At 31.8% G+C, this 19,770-nt stretch overlaps 1 long non-coding RNA gene across 1 annotated transcript; it reads right to left on the minus strand.

Annotated features, from left to right (window-relative positions):
• Positions 1-9,320: 9,320 nt before the first annotated feature.
• LOC143066535 (uncharacterized) lies at positions 9,321-19,356 on the minus strand. The gene is made up of 3 exons (XR_012975652.1): positions 19,048-19,356; positions 17,844-18,034; positions 9,321-9,500 (listed from the first exon to the last, which is right to left on the minus strand). It is a non-coding gene; the product is annotated as an uncharacterized LOC143066535 (long non-coding RNA).
• Positions 19,357-19,770: the final 414 nt, after the last annotated feature.

Consider the following 19,770-nt stretch of genomic DNA (forward strand, 5'->3'; position numbering starts at 1 on the left):
CGCCACCTAGAATAGGCAGTTTCACAATAACTTTGAAGCCCGTCTTTGATTGCTGATAAAATAGATGTTAATGATTAAGAAAGAGGTCTCGTGGAGCACTTGGAAGACCCAGCAACATACCGTTGTTAGTAAGGACACTTATGTAGTTTAGGTATCCAATACAGTGATGGAAGATCCAGTTCTTCATCTTCGGTTGAAATTCCAAAGTAACATAGAACAGACCTATGATTATCCAGGATTTCCTCTTTGGTAAGTGTCGTGGGGGTATATGTTGAGTTTCCAAGTGAATTTTCAATACCTAATTCGTTTATCAAGCAGTTAATATAATGAGTTTTACACACAAAAACGATGTTTTTTTGGGCTTTATCTGCGGGGACAATAACATATTTGTCATGGAATTAGGATATGTGTTTTGCAACATTTGGGTCTTTAAAGATTGACGTAGCATGGGCATTGATAGACCGATTCGGTTTCTTTATTCTGATTTGTATCAACGATAACAATTGTAATATTTCTGACTTGGTACAGGCATTCTCTTATGTAGATATGTAGAAAATGTTGGATTAAACCTGGTTTAATGGCTAGCTAAAATTCTCACTTGTATGGCAGTCGCATAAATTCTATGATATTGACAACTATGTGAACAAAACAAACAGATATAACAAAAAATGTCAAAAATAGGAGTACAGCAGTCAAGATTGTGTTATAATCTTATAACACTATAACAAAACCGATCAAATATGCGAACAAAGAAGCACAAAAAGGCATAAACCAAAGCACATTAGCAAAATTAAAGACAAGAATACAAAAAATTACCATATCACAATAACACAATGATTGGATGTATATGAACCGAGCCACGTCAATGGATATTACCGAAAATACACTAAACAGTAAAAGAAATATTCGCAAAGACTAGTACAATGATAGTATAACACCGTGACGGTATTAAGATGATAAACATCGTCAGAACCTATACTTCATTTTTTATACATAAATAAGGCCGTTAGTTTTCTCGTTTGAATTGTTTTACATTTTCATATGCGGTATGGGCTTTGCTCATTGTTGAAGGCCGTACGGTGAGCGATAGTTGATAATTTCTGTGTCATTTTGGTCACTTGTAGACAGTTTTTCCATTGACAATCACACCATTTTTTTTATATTCAAGACCAGTGTGTTTTATTTGTTATAATCAAACCAGTTTTTGTTTCTTCATGTGAACATTTGTTTTAAATAGGACGCGTCTTTCTTTCATATACCCCTGGTTCATCAACTTTCTGCTCAGAAAAGGAAAACGTTTTACAAAGTCTAAGTAGCATAATGCTAACAAATATTTAAGTGTTATTTTTTCCTGTATGAATTGAAAACATATTTTTACCAAGTCAAGAAAGTTAATCTGTTCAAGCATATGGTTTATGACAGAACAAAACAACAAAGACATCAGATGTTAACAAACACCAGCTGAAGTCTGTGAATGTGTATGAAGTAAATAATGGTAATTCTTGATTCTCAAAACGACAATAAATGATAATTGACGAGAGTACTGATTGTTCTGGCAGGCATGACACATTTAATTTAATTATTTAGTGACATTAAATTATCAAAAGGTTTACAGTCAAATGAGCACATGCTTTTGTTGATCCTTATTTGAAACATATCCAGAAATCAACGCCACTTTGCTTATTTGAATATTATACTAAAGAAATCGGATATGGGTCACGGAAATTACATTAAAATGATAGGGAATTTTGAAAAAATGTCTGTTTTAATTTTAATTTAAGTGATAGACAGGTTGCCGGGGCAGAAAATGAATATACACAACAATATATACCATTTAAACGAAACATAATGACTGTTGTTGCAAAAATACAGGTTCCTGAGCTATTTTAAAAATCGAAGCGAGAGGCTTTTAACATTGCAGTGTAAAATACAGGCTAAAATGGCTGAAACGTCAAATTTGCAAACTTCGTGTTGAAAATTGGCTTACAAGGTCATTACAAAAACAGGTTGACGGGGTGAAATATGAAACTTGAATTTCCAAAGAATAAGCAAGTCCAAACCTTGTATGTGTAGTCATTGAACTCTAGGTTCCCACGTAAAATTAAAATGTCACTATTTCAAGAAGAATAAACTCCCGAAAGCACGAAAAATTCACTAAATTCGCGTTCATTGTTTTGATTTTGACCGCCTGACAACTTTACGGAAATATCAAAGTGATTGTAAATAAAGACTCTGTGACGGGCAACTTATAATATCCGTGTTTTAAAGATTTTTTAAATCATATCAAGCCTACCAAGCCAGTCCAGTTCAAAGTACTATCACGTGGTAAAATTCTCACTTACATATTATGAATATTAATTAGCAAAACCACTACTAATTTCTGGCTATGACTGTATAATAATTTAGATACTTACGTAAAATTGAGTTCATGGGCAAGTTCCTGAAGTAGGTCGATTGAAAATCCTGTATAATTGTTTGTTTTGATATCATGGACGATAAATGGCTTCCACTGCAAAATGTTTATTCATATTATTCATAAAACATGTGATAAAAAAACATCCTAACATCCTAAGAAAACTACAAATGCACTTTTTGTTATTAACTTTTTCGAAAAATCACATTTTATTTTAACTTGTGTATTGTTAAACGACGATAAAAGAATATATACTTTCTACAATCATATATCCAAAAGAATGAAATTTGATGAAGATAATAAATTACATACAAGTTACAAGCTACTTACTGGTAATAAGCTGACAATGAATTTTCGGTTATTAAAACCGAAATGTTCGTTCGGAAAGATATCTTTGGAAAAAAGTAATCTTCCCGTTAACTGTGTATATCCAATAGTACTCAGCCCTCGTTTCGTTTTATGCCACATTAGTGTTTTGATTGGTAGCCATGCACAATCTTTCAAATCATCGGAATCCATCTAGAACGACATTAGTGAATCACATTATATAGGTCATGAACTCAGTAAAGTCTGGATTTACTGACAACGACATGGTAAAGACTCAAAAGACGACGGGCAGATAAGTTCACAAAAACATGACATTGAAAACTATAGACTGGGTTAAACGAACCCCATCAACGCTTGAATATTATCTCAGAGCTCCAGAAGTTCGAGAAACTATTGCTATACAGGTGCATGGGTAACTGTCTTGTTGTTCATCACAAAAGATATAAGAAAATGTGGTATGTATGACATTGAGACAACCCGCCATAAAAGTCACAATTTATAAAAGTAAACCATTACAGATCAAAGTACGGTCTTCAACACCAAGTCTTGGCTCAAAGCGAACCTCAAGATATACATGTATATAGGGCCCCAAAAATGACGAGTGTAAATCCATTCAAAGGGGGAAACACAACAGTCTAATCTATATAAAAACGAAACACGAGAAACACTTATGAACCACATCAACAAACGAGAACTATTGAACATCAGTTTAATTTCCTGACTAAGGCAGCAACCATTTGATTTTCTGGGGGGGGGGGGGGGGGGGGGGGGGGGGCTATGGTTTTTTTTCGCGACAAGTCGAAAGCAATTTTTTTCTTTCAATTTTAGCATTACATATAGTGGCAGCTGGGAGTGAAACAAACAATTTTTTTTTCTCAGAATCAAAAACAAATTATTTTTTTCTCCAAAAACTGGAAACAAACTTTTTTTTCCAAAAAAAACCATAGCCCCCCCCCCCCCCCCCAGAAAATCAAATGGTTGCTGCCTAAGGACAGGTGCAAATATTTGCAGCGGGTTTAAACGTTTTAATAGGTATCAACCTTCACCCTTATCTGAAACTATACACATTTATTGATGATTCTCAATCTATGAAGTCACAATCTAGGAATATAAGACGGGATTATGGTTAGACAACTGAAACATGTCATAGGTCATCTTTGACACAGATATTTAAATGTTTTCACATTTCGCACGTCGGTGCTTTTTACAGCTTTCTTTGTTTAATCGACATTGCACATTTCTGAATACTATATGTTGAATGTATTTACTGTGACATTGTTTGCATATCTTCATGAGTTTTGTTGAAGGCTGTCAATTATTCTATATACCCAGTAATCATGTAGTATGCACATTAATTTGCATCATAAACATCAATTGTTCACACTTATACTCGTAGTTTCAAATACACTGTGTCTAAACCACACCGGCAAAATTTGCTCGGACTCGATGGTATCTAACATCCGGCACAATGACGGAACACCAATAGACAAAAGAAATGTAGATTTCTCCTTATTTTTTTTATTTTTTTTATGATATCGAAGAATATATATACATATACAACTATTTTCTATTGTGAAATGCAATATTTTCTACAACCGTTCTATATTAACGGAGAAATAAGTCAAAATGCATGTCAAAATGACGAATTGAGTGAACCTTGCCTCGAAATTGTTTAATTTCTCGTTAAATTGTTCACATTGTACGGAAAGAAAGGTGCGGGAAGATAGATATTGACACGGAGATTGCAAATTTAGTTATTATGAGCATCTCCATAATTGTATCTCTGTGTATGGAACGAAAGAAATGGGTCATGTCAAAATGGAACTGGCCGGTTTCGCATTACATTATAATTGATTATTTAACTTCAGCATTCAAAAGGAGTTTTGTGGGTCGTTGGAAAACAAGTTCGTTCACCGGACAACGGCTTATTATTTATATGAGTCTCAGATTCAAATAAATAATAAGCAAACACTTGAATTCCTACTCTTATAGAACACAAATATTTTAATTTACTTTGCATTCCGAAATTTTTTAACAGCATATTGAGATTAAAGCTCTCTAAATATGCGTTTTCTATATGAGTTATGGGAAAATATGTTGAACATGTTTAAACTTGAAATTAAATTTTACGGTCTTAAAAATCGAAACACACAATTAATATGTGATTTTCTCGCACACAAGGATGGACACCTTCATAAGTAATCTAATCATTCTATGTATGTAATCTTTTCTACAATCGTTAAGGGATAATTTTAACTATGATACAAGTTTTGGCACACATCGCGCATTTACTATACAGGCTCTGTCATCGGACGAGTTAAGGTTTTTTCATCATTTTTTATTATTTGTACTTTTGTTGTACTGTTTGTGTCAGCGACAACACTTTGACTCAGTCCATATCCGAATCACACGCTTGTAATTCCATGGTTTTCTTTGGTTGCTTTATACCATATGCGTTTTGAACATAAAATAGGCAGGTAGTTTTCTTGTTTGAATTGTTTTACATTTATAATTTAGGGCCCTGCTATAGCTTGCTTTCATGCAGTTTGTGTGTTTTTCTCATTGTTTAAGGCATACGCTGACCTAAACTTGATTAATTCAACATAATTTTTGTGTCTAAAAGAAAGTTGTCTCATTGTCAATGTTTATGGGATAAGTGGTTACCGTCACTTCTTCTTAATAAGACCTAGATATGTTTTGCAAACCAACTTTTATTCACATTGAAAATACAAAACTGTCAGATATTGTTTTCGAAAGTTATCTTGAAGTTTCAATTGAATTTGAACTGTACAAAAAATGAATTTGAACAGTAAAAATAATGTGAAAAACATGCCTATGAAAATAAATGTGCCTACCAGAAACGGGAAGAAAGTTGCAAATTTCACTGCTATGTTATGGATGCTTAAGTGTGAAAACTCGCTTTAGTGCGCAAGTAACACAGTATATATAGTACCAGAAAATCTGGCAGGACTGCATGCATGATTAATTTGTGCAGAACAGTATAGACTATAGTCGGTTTGGGACTGTTCGTCAATGATTGAATGCATAAATGTATTAATAATTGATAGTAAATATTGTAAACTAAGTGTATATAATATAGTATAGTAAATTAAAATTATGGCACAAGCAAAACACATCCTTTTATTTTTCATCTTTACATACTACTATTATAAACAAAGAAAATATAATAATGTTACAAAATAATTAGATACCAGTGTTTGCTATTCAGTATTTATATTCCATTTAAAATTAGTTTGAAGTTAAGTGAAATAAGGGGTACGCCTTTCATTAGGAAAATGTGTATTATCATAATTAACTATGTCCAAAAGTGCCCGTTTAAAATAGATTTTAACACGCCAAGTTTACTTTACAATAAATATATATTTAAATTCTCGAAAGACAATGTTCAGATCCGTGCCAAAGTTTCTTTGCATAAATTGTTTGTTAAAAAAAAACACAAAAAAACCGGGTGATATATATAGACGAAACCGGGTGATTGTGTAGTAACAACATTGACGAAACCGGTTTATTTTAATTTGACATGACCCTTTTTTTTCGTTCCATACACAGAAATACAATTATTGAGATGCTCATAATAACTAAATTTGCAATCTCCGTGTCAATATCTATCTTCCCGTACCTTTCTTTCCGTACAATGTGAACAATTTAACGAGAAATTAAACAATTTCGAGGCAAGGTTCACTCAATTCGTCATTTTGACATGCATTTTGACTTATTTCTCCGTTAATATAGAACGGTTGTAGAAAAAATTGCATCTCACAATAGAAAATAGTTGTATATGTATATATATTCTTCGATATCATAAAAAAAATAAAAAAATAAGGAGAAATCTACATTTCTTTTGTCTATTGGTGTTCCGTCATTGTGCCGGATGTTAGATACCATCGAGTCCGAGCAAATTTTGCCGGTGTGGTTTAGACACAGTGAAATAGTCTCATCGATAATAGAACTTGTAGGTTAGCAAGTCAATATTAACATTTTTATAAATTGACTTTAAATTAATATTGATGATATTTAAATCAATAACTCGAGTCCTTAAATTTCACAATGCATTTCAACTTTAATTTCATGCTTAACATATTTAAAAAAGTAAAAACAATTATCAGTAAGCGTTAGGACTTGTTCTCTCTTCAAATATTATCCTATTACTGAGCATGTAAAGTTGCTTTGTAATTCATTATATAAAATGATTATATACTGCAGCTGTGCTATGATAGCAGTCAAATTGCATTGACCGTATATTCATATGTGATATAGTCACTGACCGTATATCGCCTTGTTTATGACGTTGACAATGTGTTTCCGTAGAGTTTTATTTATGACGTCAATAAAACATACAGGTTCGACGAAATTCTACATCTTCCGCTCAAAATGAAGAAATGTTGTTATTTTTACCTAAATACTTCGATATCTACTCGGCTCGAAACAGGTAGAAATGCTAGGAACAGCCTCGCGTTCTACCTGTTTCTAAGCCTTGTACAAATAACATTGATATTTCGAGACAATTTATGCTTATTCTATATATAATATATGCTTTTATTAATATGCGAATCTGGACAGGAGCGATGAATCTTTAGTATTAATTCGTGTTGTTTTGTGTTCAGTCAATTTAGCGTATGAGCTACAACATGTATGAGTCGCATCTCAACCATATAAATTCGTCAGAACAATTGGAAAAGTAAGATAATTTAAGTGGTCAACTTTTTTAGTCTCATTATTAGTTTCGGTGATTACCATAACAATAATTAAAGCACAAATGTAACTAAATTTCAGTTTAAAATGTTTCTTTCAATTAACATGTCCTTTAAGGATGTTTAAATGGAAATTTATTAAATCAAGAATTAAGTATTGATCCTATCATCGAAGGGCATTAATAAAGGACCAAACTAAGCTTAATATAGGTTGATATGTTAGGGAGGTCATTTCCGAGATATTTGAATTTTCAAAAATGGGGGAAATCATTATGGTTTCCGTGGACTTAAACCTTATATTTGTATTTGCATCATTATATATGGTCTCAATTTAAAAGAAAACAAATAAAAAATTTGCTTACATTTTAGATGTATACCTTGTAAGAACTATTCAAGTCTTAAACCTCACCTAAGTACCTTCTGAAATTAGAACATAGGCCAATGTCTTTAACGGTTTTATAGTAATGGATACAAGATTTTGTATGAATGCTTACAATTTTTTAAATGTGTTAATGTATTCGAATAGTTTTTAATTGACATATTTAATGGTCTTCAGTACGACAACTTACGTCATAAAGTCCTTCTATTGCAGCTTCTGTTAATGTCTCTGGATTAGAGTTGTTTAAGACACTCATATGCTTGAAAACCTTCCTGATACTATCTTCTAGATTCTACATATAAAAACCATAAACATGATAATAAAAGTCTGAAAAGTTTTTAAGTAATTGTTGTAAGATGCACTTTGTCTTTCTAGTCTATTATTTTTCTTCAGAAAACGTATTAAATCTAAAATATAGATTAGCACATACGACAACATTGTATCATCTTCTCTTCAGAGCAAAGGAGTGGTTATGTTGACAATTTGGAAAAACAATTAGCCAACTATATATGAAAAAAACGACTTAAAGTCTCATCTTCTCTGTCCTCTACAGTGACGTGTGTCGTATTACTTACTAGAAATCTATATATTTAGACTATTTGTTGGGAAGACTTATCTTAGAATCGTGCTTTAATACTAAACGGACATTCGAACATAGAGGTCAATTTTATCGAGTGTACAAGCATGCACCTACTAGATTTCTTTCTTCCAAATGTCCTCATGTGCACTATTCTATTTATAAAAAACAGGTAAAATTAATTAAAAACATTTTTACTAGCAGTTTAGATTTTGATATTTAATGCTGATTTAATAAGGGGAAGTAATTTGTGTTATCATTGTGTAATTACAGAATCAATTAGGTATTTGGCAAATGGACTAATGTGTGTCTTATATTTTATAGGTTGAGAAGATGGGGATAACTCTACCAAATGTCCATTATTTTGGTATGGATTACAACAGATTCCCAAAGCTCAACTTAAAAGATTATAAAAACGAGGTATCTTGATGAACCTATATATATTTATGTAATCAAAACTGAAAGTTATTTTACAAATGGCAAAATCAATAGCTCAAACACATCAAACGAATGGAAAACAGCTGTCACACTCCTGACTTAATACAGGCAGTTCCTTATTTCAAAAATGGTGGAATAAACCTGGTTTCACAGCTAGCAAAACCTCTAACTTGTATGACAGTCGCTTTAAATTTAATTATATTGATAAAAAAGTTTGAGCAAAACACACAGACATAACAGTAAAAATGTTTAAAAAAAATTGCCATTACAATGTATTTCTTGTTCTCGTTTAAGGATACTTAAAAAAAATGTTTTCACAATATATGAAGTGTGCATTTAAAATTGGTTGCTTTGTTGGATATTTCTGCAATATTTAGAAAATAAACACAATTTGTGCTGAGAATTAAGCAACCAATTTAAAATGCACACTTCATATATTGTTAAAAAAAAACCATTAATTTAGCATACCAATTCGTTTTGTTGATATTTGTTTAGAAGCGATGTCGGATATTGTATAACTGCTACATTGTCTAAATCAGAACTACTGTTTGTTTCCATTTCTGAGAGATCACAGTCATGAAAAATTCCAAGCAACCATTTGGATTTGTGAAGTAGGGATGATCGAACCATATTTTTTCGTCCATAATCAAAGGGCTGTAAAAATACGAATCTTTGTTAAAATATTGCAAAAGAAATACTTAGAATCACAGTACATTATTGGTTATTACATAAGAAAATTAACAACTGCGTCAATTGATATAATGCACTATAGATTCATTCCAACACCAGAAGCATCATACACCGTTAAGCCTGCGTCAATTTTGCCTGCGATAGTTGAAAGATACCAAAAGATTTCTAAATTCTTTTAAAAAAAATATAACAATAAAAATAAATAATAGAAAAAGCCCAAAATTTTAAATTCATAAATGGACAGTTTTAGAAATGTTTGTTGTATATGAGTATTAATAGGCGAAACATGATAAAAGGCTTATTTGAACATTAGTAGACTACTGTCAACTTAGACATACTTTATTATAAGCGAACAATTTATAAACGACTTATTTTAAAATCGTAAAAAAAACGTGCCCAATAGTCTATCGGAAATCAAATTATAATGACTATGAACGTTCTCAGCGTTAAATTATTTTTAGATTGTAAAGATATTAACTACATTTAAAGAACAGAGCACGTAGTTTTAATTATCACTTTTAACAATTTCAAGTTTTAATGGAAATTGAATTGAATAATTTAAATCGAATCAATGTTCCTTCATTTCTATAATAATCACATTCAATTCATATGGGCTAGTGAGACATTTATTCATTAGCAATTATAACCAAGTCCGGAAAATGGCAGTGATATCTTATAGTTCGTTTCTGTGTGTGTTGCATTGTCGTTTTTTTTTTTTTTGGTTTCATTTTAGTGGTTCTGGTGTTTCGTTGTTTTCCTCTTATATTTGAGGTGTTTCCCTCACTTTTAATTTGTAACCCGGATTTGTTTTCTCTCAATCGATTGATGACTTTCGAACAGCAGTATACTCAGTCTATGGAAGAAGCGATTCGATAAAAGCTTTTTTATATCAACGAGCGATATTGTCTTATATCAACGAGTTGCATTGTGGGAAATTTCAGACGAATGTTAGCATTTGTACGAAGAAAGGCAGATTTCTCGGTATAAAGTAATGACTCTTTTCTTAAAACAGGGTGACATTTAACATGACATACGTCTGGTGTATAATTTTCATGAGTTATTTTATGTAATAACAAGCAAGGTGTATTTAAACGAGAAAATTGAATTATTAATTAAATGAAACATAAATGCACGATTTATCATTTGTAGATGTACACATTCTATAAATATCATGTAGCAAATTCAGTGGAATGCAATTGAGATGAATTCAATTGTTTGCTACGCCAAAATCACCTATAAGTCAACGATACTGCTATATTTTAAAATATCAATGCGATATTTGTCTTATATCATAGCGATGATTTTTTAATATCAAAAATTTATGAATGCGATAATTTTCTAATATAACTGCTATAGTTTTCTAATATAGATTTAATACGATTACACGTCACAATGCATGTCAAGAAAATTGCAAACATAATTCACAAACTTAGATCATGACCAGTTCAATGTTTTAGGATCAACATCACTGAAATTTCGTAACTGTAACACAATTAACGCTTACATGAACTTATCATTCCGAAAATGTTGCTTGACCCTATTGATAGTTGAAAGTGTTAACAACCTGTTCAGTCTATTGTTTTCAATCACATGGTTTAACCAACTAACTAACATGTTTAACCCCGCCACATTATTTATGTATGTGCCTTTCCCAAGTCATGAGCCTGTAATTCAGTGGTTGTCGTTCGGTTATGTATAACATATTTGTTTTTCGTTCATTTTTAGCTCACCTGGCCTAAAAGGCCATGTGAGCTTTTCTCATCACTTGGCGTCCGTCGTCGTCGTCGTCGTCGTCTGTCGTCGTTAACAATTTTTCAAACATCTTCTCCTCTGAAACTACTGAATGGATTTGAATGAAACTTAGCATGATTGTTCCTTAGATTATCCTGCACAAAGTGTGTGCTTCGATTTTTGATCCGTCAAAAAACATGGCCGCCGTTACTTAAAATAGAACATAGGGGTCAAATGCAGTTTTTGACTTATATCTCAAAAACGAAAGCATTTAGAGCAAATCTGACATGGGGGTAAAAATGTTCATTAGGTCAAGATCTATCAGCCCTGAAATTTTCAGATGAATCAAACAAACCATTGTTGGGTTGCTGCCACTTAATTGGTAATTTTAAGGAAATTTTGCAGTTTTTGGTCATTATCTTGAATATTATTATAGATAAAGATAAACTGTAAACAGCAAAAATGATCAGCAAAGTAAGATCTACAAATAAGTTAATAGGACCAAAATTGTCAATTGACTCCTTATGGGGTTATTGTCCTTTAATGACAATTTTTCACAATTTGTTCATCATATTTGCTAACTTTAAAAAATCTTCTCCTCTGAAACTACTGAATTGATTTGAATGAAACTTAGCATGATTGTTCCTTAGATTATCCTGCACAAAGTGTGTGCTTCGATTTTTGATCCGTCAAAAAACATGGCCGCCGTTACTTAAAATAGAACATAGGGGTCAAATGCAGTTTTTGACTTATATCTCAAAAACGAAAGCATTTAGAGCAAATCTGACATGGGGGTAAAAATGTTCATTAGGTCAAGATCTATCAGCCCTGAAATTTTCAGATGAATCAAACAAACCATTGTTGGGTTGCTGCCACTTAATTGGTAATTTTAAGGAAATTTTGCAGTTTTTGGTCATTATCTTGAATATTATTATAGATAAAGATAAACTGTAAGCAGCAAAAATGATCAGCAAAGTAAGATCTACAAATAAGTTAATATGACCAAAATTGTCAATTGACCCCTTAAGGGGTTATTGTCCTTTAATGACAATTTTTCACAATTTGTTCATCATATTTGCTAACTTTAAAAAAATCTTCTCCTCTGAAACTACTGAATGGATTTGGATGAAACTTAGCATGATTGTTCCTTAGATTATCATGCACAAAGTGTGGGCTTCGATTTTTGATCCGTCAAAAAATATGGCCGCCGTTACTTAAAATAGAACATAGGGGTCAAATGCAGTTTTTTGGTTTATATCTCAAAAACGAAAGCATTTAGAGCAAATCTGACATGGTGTAAAAATGTTCATTAGGTCAAGATCTATCAGCCCTGAAATTTTCAGATGAATCAAACAAACCATTGTTGGGTTGCTGCCACTTAATTGGTAATTTTAAGGAAATTTTGCAGTTTTTGGTCATTATCTTGAATATTATAATAGATAAAGATAAACTGTAGACATCAAAAATGATCAGCAAAGTAAGATCTACAAATAAGTTAATATGACCAAAATTGTCAATTGACCCCTTAAGGGGTTATTGTCCTTTAATGACAATTTTTCACAATTTGTTCATCATATTTGCTAACTTTAAAAAATCTTCTCCTCTAAAACTACTAAACCAAATTCAACCAAACTTCAACTGAATCATCAGTAGGGTGTATAAAATAGAGTTTGTGCTTTATTTTTTATTTCGTCAAAAAACATGGCCGTCATGGCTAAAAATAGAACACAGGGTAAAATGCAGTTTTTGGCTTATATCTCAAAAACTCCAGCATTTAGAGCAAATAAGACAAGAAGTTAAAGTATTTATTAGGTCAAGGTCTACCTGTCCTGAAATTTTCAGCCGAATTGGGTAACTGGTTTTTCAGGTATAATGCCCCTGAATTGATGATTTTAAAGAAATTTTGCAGTTTTTGGTTATTATCTTGAATATTATTATAGATACAGATAAACTGGTAATAGCAAAAATGTTAAGCAAAGTAAGATCAACAAATAAGTCAATTTGACCAAAATTGTCAATTGACCCCTTAAGGAGTTATTGCCCTTTAAAGACTTTTTTCACAATTTGTTCATCATGTTGACTTACTTTAAAAAATCTTCTCCTTTGAAACTGCTGTATCAATTTCAGCCAAACTTAGGCTAAATGAGTTTCAGAGTATCTAGTATAAATTTTATATTTCATTTCCTTGTATGTCAGAAACATAGCTCCTATGGCTAAAATAGAACATAGGAGAAAATGATTGTTTTTTTTTGCTTTTGAAGAAAATAGGACGATTCAAAGAACATTTAAATAAATTGAAAAGCCAAAATAATCATTGATGAGAGATTTAACCAAAACAATTAAGGTGAGCGATTCAGGCTCTTGAGAGCCTCTTGTTCTTTTATATAATTAGGCCGTTATTTTCTCGTTTGAATTGTTTTACATTGTCTTATCAGGGCCTTTTATAGATAACTATGCGGTATGGGCTTTGCTCGTTGTTGAAGGCCGTTCGACGACCTATAATTGTTAATGTCTGCGTTATTTTGGTCTCTTGTGGACAGTTGTCTCCTTGGCAATCTTACCACATCTTCTTTTTTATAATTCTATTTGAAGTGATGATGCAATGGCGGAATTTTAAAGCAGTTGCAAATACGTCTACCGACCTATTAGATTCTAATTTACTGGTCACACTGCTATAGTCTACCCACCTTGGTAATATCGAAATAGACAAAAAATATCATTACTTAAAAGAAACATTCATTCAAACAATCCAATCCAATACAGCTCCAAATTACAATGAATATTCAAATGGTAAAATCAATAATCCAAGCAAATTAAAATGTACAAATGCTGATGTCCCGCTCTTTGAAGTTACCAACTGAGTAGCCTCAGACTATAAAAATTGGACAACTTCAGATACAACGAAAATCAAAAATCTTGTCAAACAGAAAATATATTTATTATTAACATAGCAAAAGATATTGAGAAGGAAGACAGTTCTTTTTGGATATCAAAGACTTTTCCCCGTTGGTAAATCGATATCTCTATGAACATAATCAGCTCGCCGCGTGGACGCTCTTTTACATCGCGAGGAACGTGAGGGTATTCCGATGTATTGTTGCCACAGAGATTTGACTTTCGTTTTTGGCTAGTTACCGATCGTATAAATACGCGAACTTTTCTTAGTGCAAAATAACAATCCGTATCGCTTGTTATAAATTCATTTCTTCAATGAGTACTAAAAAAAAATGTTTAGAACACAAATAAATAAGATGTAAATGTCTTTTGACGTTAGAAATGTGTATATGCGTTCATTCGTTCATTGTGTATTAATTTACGTTTTTTGATTGAGTTAAGTCTGCCAATTGATATTTTATCGTGTGTTTTTCTATGTTGTGATATTATGCTATTGTTTCAGAAAAAGGGAGAAGGTTTGAATCCATTAAAACGTTTAATCCCGCTGCAAATGTTTGCACCTGTCCACAGTCAGGAATCTGATGTACAGTAGTTGTCGTTTGTTTATGTAATATATACGTGTTTCTCGTTTCTCGTTTTTTTATATAGATTAGACCGTTGGTTTTCACGTTTGAATGGTTTAACACTAGTAATTTTGGGGCCCTTTATAGCTTGTTATTCGGTGTGAGCCAAGGCTTCGTGTTCAAGGCCGTACATTGACCTATAATCATGGTTTACTTTTTTTAAAATTGTTATTTGGTTGGAGAGTTGTCTCATTGGCACTCACACCACATCTTCCTATATCTATATATCTTTTCTATATTCATAAATTTAGATTGTTCAGTTGGAGGACTGGAAAACAGTTATTTATAAGGGGAAATTTTAAAGATTTATAGATATAAGAAGATGGTGCATGAGTTCGAATGAGACAACTTTCCATCAAAGTAATAATTTGTTTAAAGTAAACCATTATAGATCGAAGTAGGTCCTTAAACACGGAGCCCTGGCTCACAGCGAATGCAACGCTATATAGGAACAAGAACATTGCTAGTGTTAAACCATTCAAACAGGAAAACGAACGGTCTAATTTAAAAAAAAAAGGAGATTCAAAAGTACAGGTCAATCATTTTGATACTTAGCTATTTGATTATTAGATAACGGCATTGTTTATTAAACTCTTATTTGATTAGATTTGCTTCCAAAACCAATTGAGAAATTTGTAAGATGTTACCAAAAACAATTTGAATTTAAGCAATGGTCTTAAAACTGCTTATTTACATACAATACTACTAAGAAGTAAAATTAAAAAAAATACTGAACTCCGAGGAAAATTCAAATCAGAAAGTCCCTTATCAAATGGTATAATCAAATGATAAAACACACCAAACGAATGGATAACAACTGTCATATTTCTGACTCGGTACTGGCATTTTCTAATTTTGAAAATGGTGGATTGAACCTGGTTTTATAGCACTTCACCTCTCACGTGTATGACAGTCTCATCAAATTCTGTCATATTAACAACGATGCGTGAACAAAACAGACATAATAGGTAAAATTGTCAAAATATGGGTACAACAGTGAATCGTTCCCAAAGACGGAATCCCACTCGAAGCCGTTCTGGCAATATTTATTTGGAAAGGTTCAAACTCTTTCTTCATAGTAATACCAATCGGTACTAATATTGATATAACAAAAACACCGCTATGATATTTTAAAAGTATCGCATTGATATTTTAAAAGTAACGCATTGTTTATTTATGTATATAAATAAAACACAACACTTCAAATTTTACACTGACATAAACTTAAGCTTCTAACTAACTTCTGCATGTATATTTAGACTCAATTGTTGATTATATTTGAACAATAAGTTTTAAAATTAGTATTTTCTTAATTTTTCGTTGCCGAAAACAACATTTTCCGCATGGAATGTCTGCATATTTACAATTGATATTATACAAATACAGCCTTTGTATGAGGTCGATACTATACAAATACTGCCTTTGTATGAGGTCGATACAAGGATATATTGACCTGAAAGAAGTATATTGACTGAGGACGAAGTCCGAGGTCGATATACTTCTTTTGGTCGATATATCCTGTATGGACCTCATACAAAGGCTATATTTGTTATATTATTAATTTCCGACCATGTTTGTATCAAAATCGTCATTTAGGTTTGTTGGAACTTTATAGATATTACATGCCATTGTCTCCTTGACAATAACAACATATTAGTTGTTATTTCATTTACTTTTTTTGGACATCTTATGTATTTGAAGATTTGTTTTCGTCAAATAATCGATCACATATATCATTTGTTTCAAAACGTTAAACAATATCCTGAAATTCATTACATGACGTCACAAAGTATATCGGTTTTTAGATATTCTAAAAATAACCGTGTAATCTGCTTTTTGCCGGTCAATATGCTTTTTGCTATCCGCCGTTTTCTCTCTACCTTCGAAAATATAGTTTAACATGTGACTATCTCTAAACGAATCAAATTTGATAAAATGTACGAATTAATAATATTATACAAATATAGCCTTTGTATGAGGTCGATACAAGGATATATTGACCTGAAAGAAGTATATTGACTGAGGACGAAGTCCGAGGTCGATATACTTCTTTGGGTCGATATATTCTGTATTGACCTCATACAAAGGCTATATTTGTTATATTATTAATTTCCGACCATATTTGTATCAAAATCGTCATTTAAGTTTGTTGGAATTTTATAGATATTACATTGTTTCCTTGACAATAACAACATATTAGTTGTTATTTCTGATCATTTACTTTTTTTTTTTTTTTTTTTTTACATCTTATGTATTTGAAGATTTTTTCGTCAAATAATCGATCACAGATATCATGTGTTTCAAAACGTTAAACAATATCCTGAAATTCATTACATGACATCACAAAGTATATCGGTTTTTAGATATTCTAAAAATAACCGTGCGATATGCTTTTTGCCGGTCAATATGCATTTTGCTATCCGCCGTTTTCTCCCTACCTTCGAAAATATAGTTTAACATGTGACTATCCCTAAACGAATCAAATTTGTTAAAGTATACGAATTAATAATATTAGACAATATCGCTATGTGATATAAGAAACGTTTTTATCGATACGCTTCTTCCATAGACTGATACTACTGTTGCCTTTATTTATATACCATATTAACTTTTTTAATATAATGTGATCCCAAAGAAGTGTAAACAAATATGACTTCACGAAATATCTTCTTTTTGCTAAAACAAATCTAAGAGCGGTAGGGTTTTTATAATGGAAGTGTTAATTCATCTTCATGTCTTATATCAAGATATTTCGAAGCACGGATATCGATGCATCCTATAATAAACACATGGGTTTTATAAGGTTTCAAAAAGATCGTATTTTTTATACTTAACCATCCCTTTACGACTTTTTGTTATAGACATAAAACCAACGCACATAATCGAGATAAAAAAAGAGTACAAACAAGAAAATAGCACAGAACACAATTGCCAGATGTGTAAGTATCGAGGAACGCCAAAAGTATGTTACCAAAAATAGACTAAACAGACGAGGTTAATAGTATTAAAAAAACAAAAAAAACGTACACTCGCAAAACTACTGTTTCTTTAATTTTACCTTTTCTAAATATCGTAAACAAGATTCCAACCGACATAAAATTGTACAGTTTAGGCTTGTTTCGTCGAACACAGATGATTTTCCATCCATCAGAGAATCTATCATTTCTGAGGTCATGTGCTGCAAACTATGGACATCGGCAAATATACCGACATCAGACAACCCTTGATACAATAACATTGCCTCGTGTTCTGTAAAGGATACAACAATTTATGTCTTGCTCTATATAATATAGAAGTAGTTTCATTCTTCAAATTCTAACACTTGGAAAATATCAGCCCCAAATATACGAATTTACGATAGAATGTTATCAAGATTGGTAGACTCATTACTGAACCTTCGTTTTCGAGCAATGTTAAATTGCAGTAACATTGTATCTATATCTCAGATTGTAACAAAGCAAGTTTCAACAATATTGGCCATATCATATGGTGGCCACTTTTCTATTGAACAAGAAAACTGGCAATCGTTGTCAATGCAGATCAGATTCAATTATACTTACATGTAGATGCTAGCAATGACAGAACTCAAAACCTCAGATTTGACAGCATAGCGATCACTACAGTTAGACTACTTCGAAAATTTGTTTCAATGTGACCAGGTTAGGTTGTTTTGTACTTTTAGTATATAAACTGATTGATTCTAACAAGAAGCAGTCATAATGCTTAAAAACAAGTCAACCAAGTTTTTTTTCCAAATAGCGTTTTCATATCTTAATCAATAAAAAACGCTCGTACATGGTAACACTATTGGGACTTTTTCAACAAAGTTGTACTCGTAACATTAATACAGCCCCAACAGAGATATGAAAATGAAAGACTGACATAGCATAAGTGTTTAAGTCGACTTCACGATTTTGTTGCCCAATGCGGTGTTTTTGTGTCTGAAATCACTAACGACATCATACGCAATTTTTTTATTGTTTTGTTTTGTTGGAAATATTTGTATTTTTTAAGACAATTGTCAGCCGTTTTCCATTCTTATTTACTTGTCTTGTTCTTTTCTTGCTTCTAAATCAAAAATAAAATTTTCCTGCATTGTCATCATTTAGCAATGGCAAAACTATAGTTAAGTTATATTACTTGCGTACTTTCCCATACGAGAACATTTTAACTTTATAAATTACATGTGTAAATATATTTATAGGAGAACATTGGAGAATTGTATTACATTGGTTAAAATAATAAGATAAATGTCATCTTACCTGTATCATTGTCAAAGACTATGCAAACTGAAGACCACTTTAAGTGAACGATAACAGAAATCAAAGTGATAGCTGCACCAGTCACGTTGTTAAACAGTGGCTCCTGGTATTTATAATTCCCTTCAGGTAGTGAACATTCGTTTGGAGCAATGGTTGTCGTCATTAAGCAGTCTTTATGTTACGTTACCAGCGTGCTTAAATTTGTCAATTAGTCCTTTCTCATATCAATTACAGGACATGTCGTCAAGGTATCATTATAATCAGAAAGTAGAATATTTGCTGCAATCACTATATACTGCAAACTATAAATGATAATATCGCAGTTAATAATAAATTAAAATAGCAAACGATCAAAATGAGTTTTAATGTGATTGTTAAAACCAAATTCCACTCTACCCAATCGCAAATCAATGACATACCCTAGTTTGTCCTATGGTTTCAACATATGCTTTTAAAATCAATTAGGCTTTCGTGCCAAAAGCTTTGAACCAAATAATGGGAGTTTAAGTGACAATAAAGAAATATCAGAAGAAAACCTAATTACTAGCAAGTCAATTAGTACATTGTAAAGGAAGAGTAAATTACCTCATTTAATATGGATATTTTTTTACTTTTATTGATTTTTTTTCATGTTATTAGCTATTAGTTTAAGTTAGAAAAAAACACGTTTTCAGCTTAACCAAAGACATTTAAGCCATAAGGGATTATGTATATTGTTGTTGG

The sequence above is a fragment of the Mytilus galloprovincialis genome, chromosome 3 (assembly GCF_965363235.1).
Source record: "Mytilus galloprovincialis chromosome 3, xbMytGall1.hap1.1, whole genome shotgun sequence".
Lineage (NCBI taxonomy): Eukaryota > Metazoa > Mollusca > Bivalvia > Mytilida > Mytilidae > Mytilus > Mytilus galloprovincialis.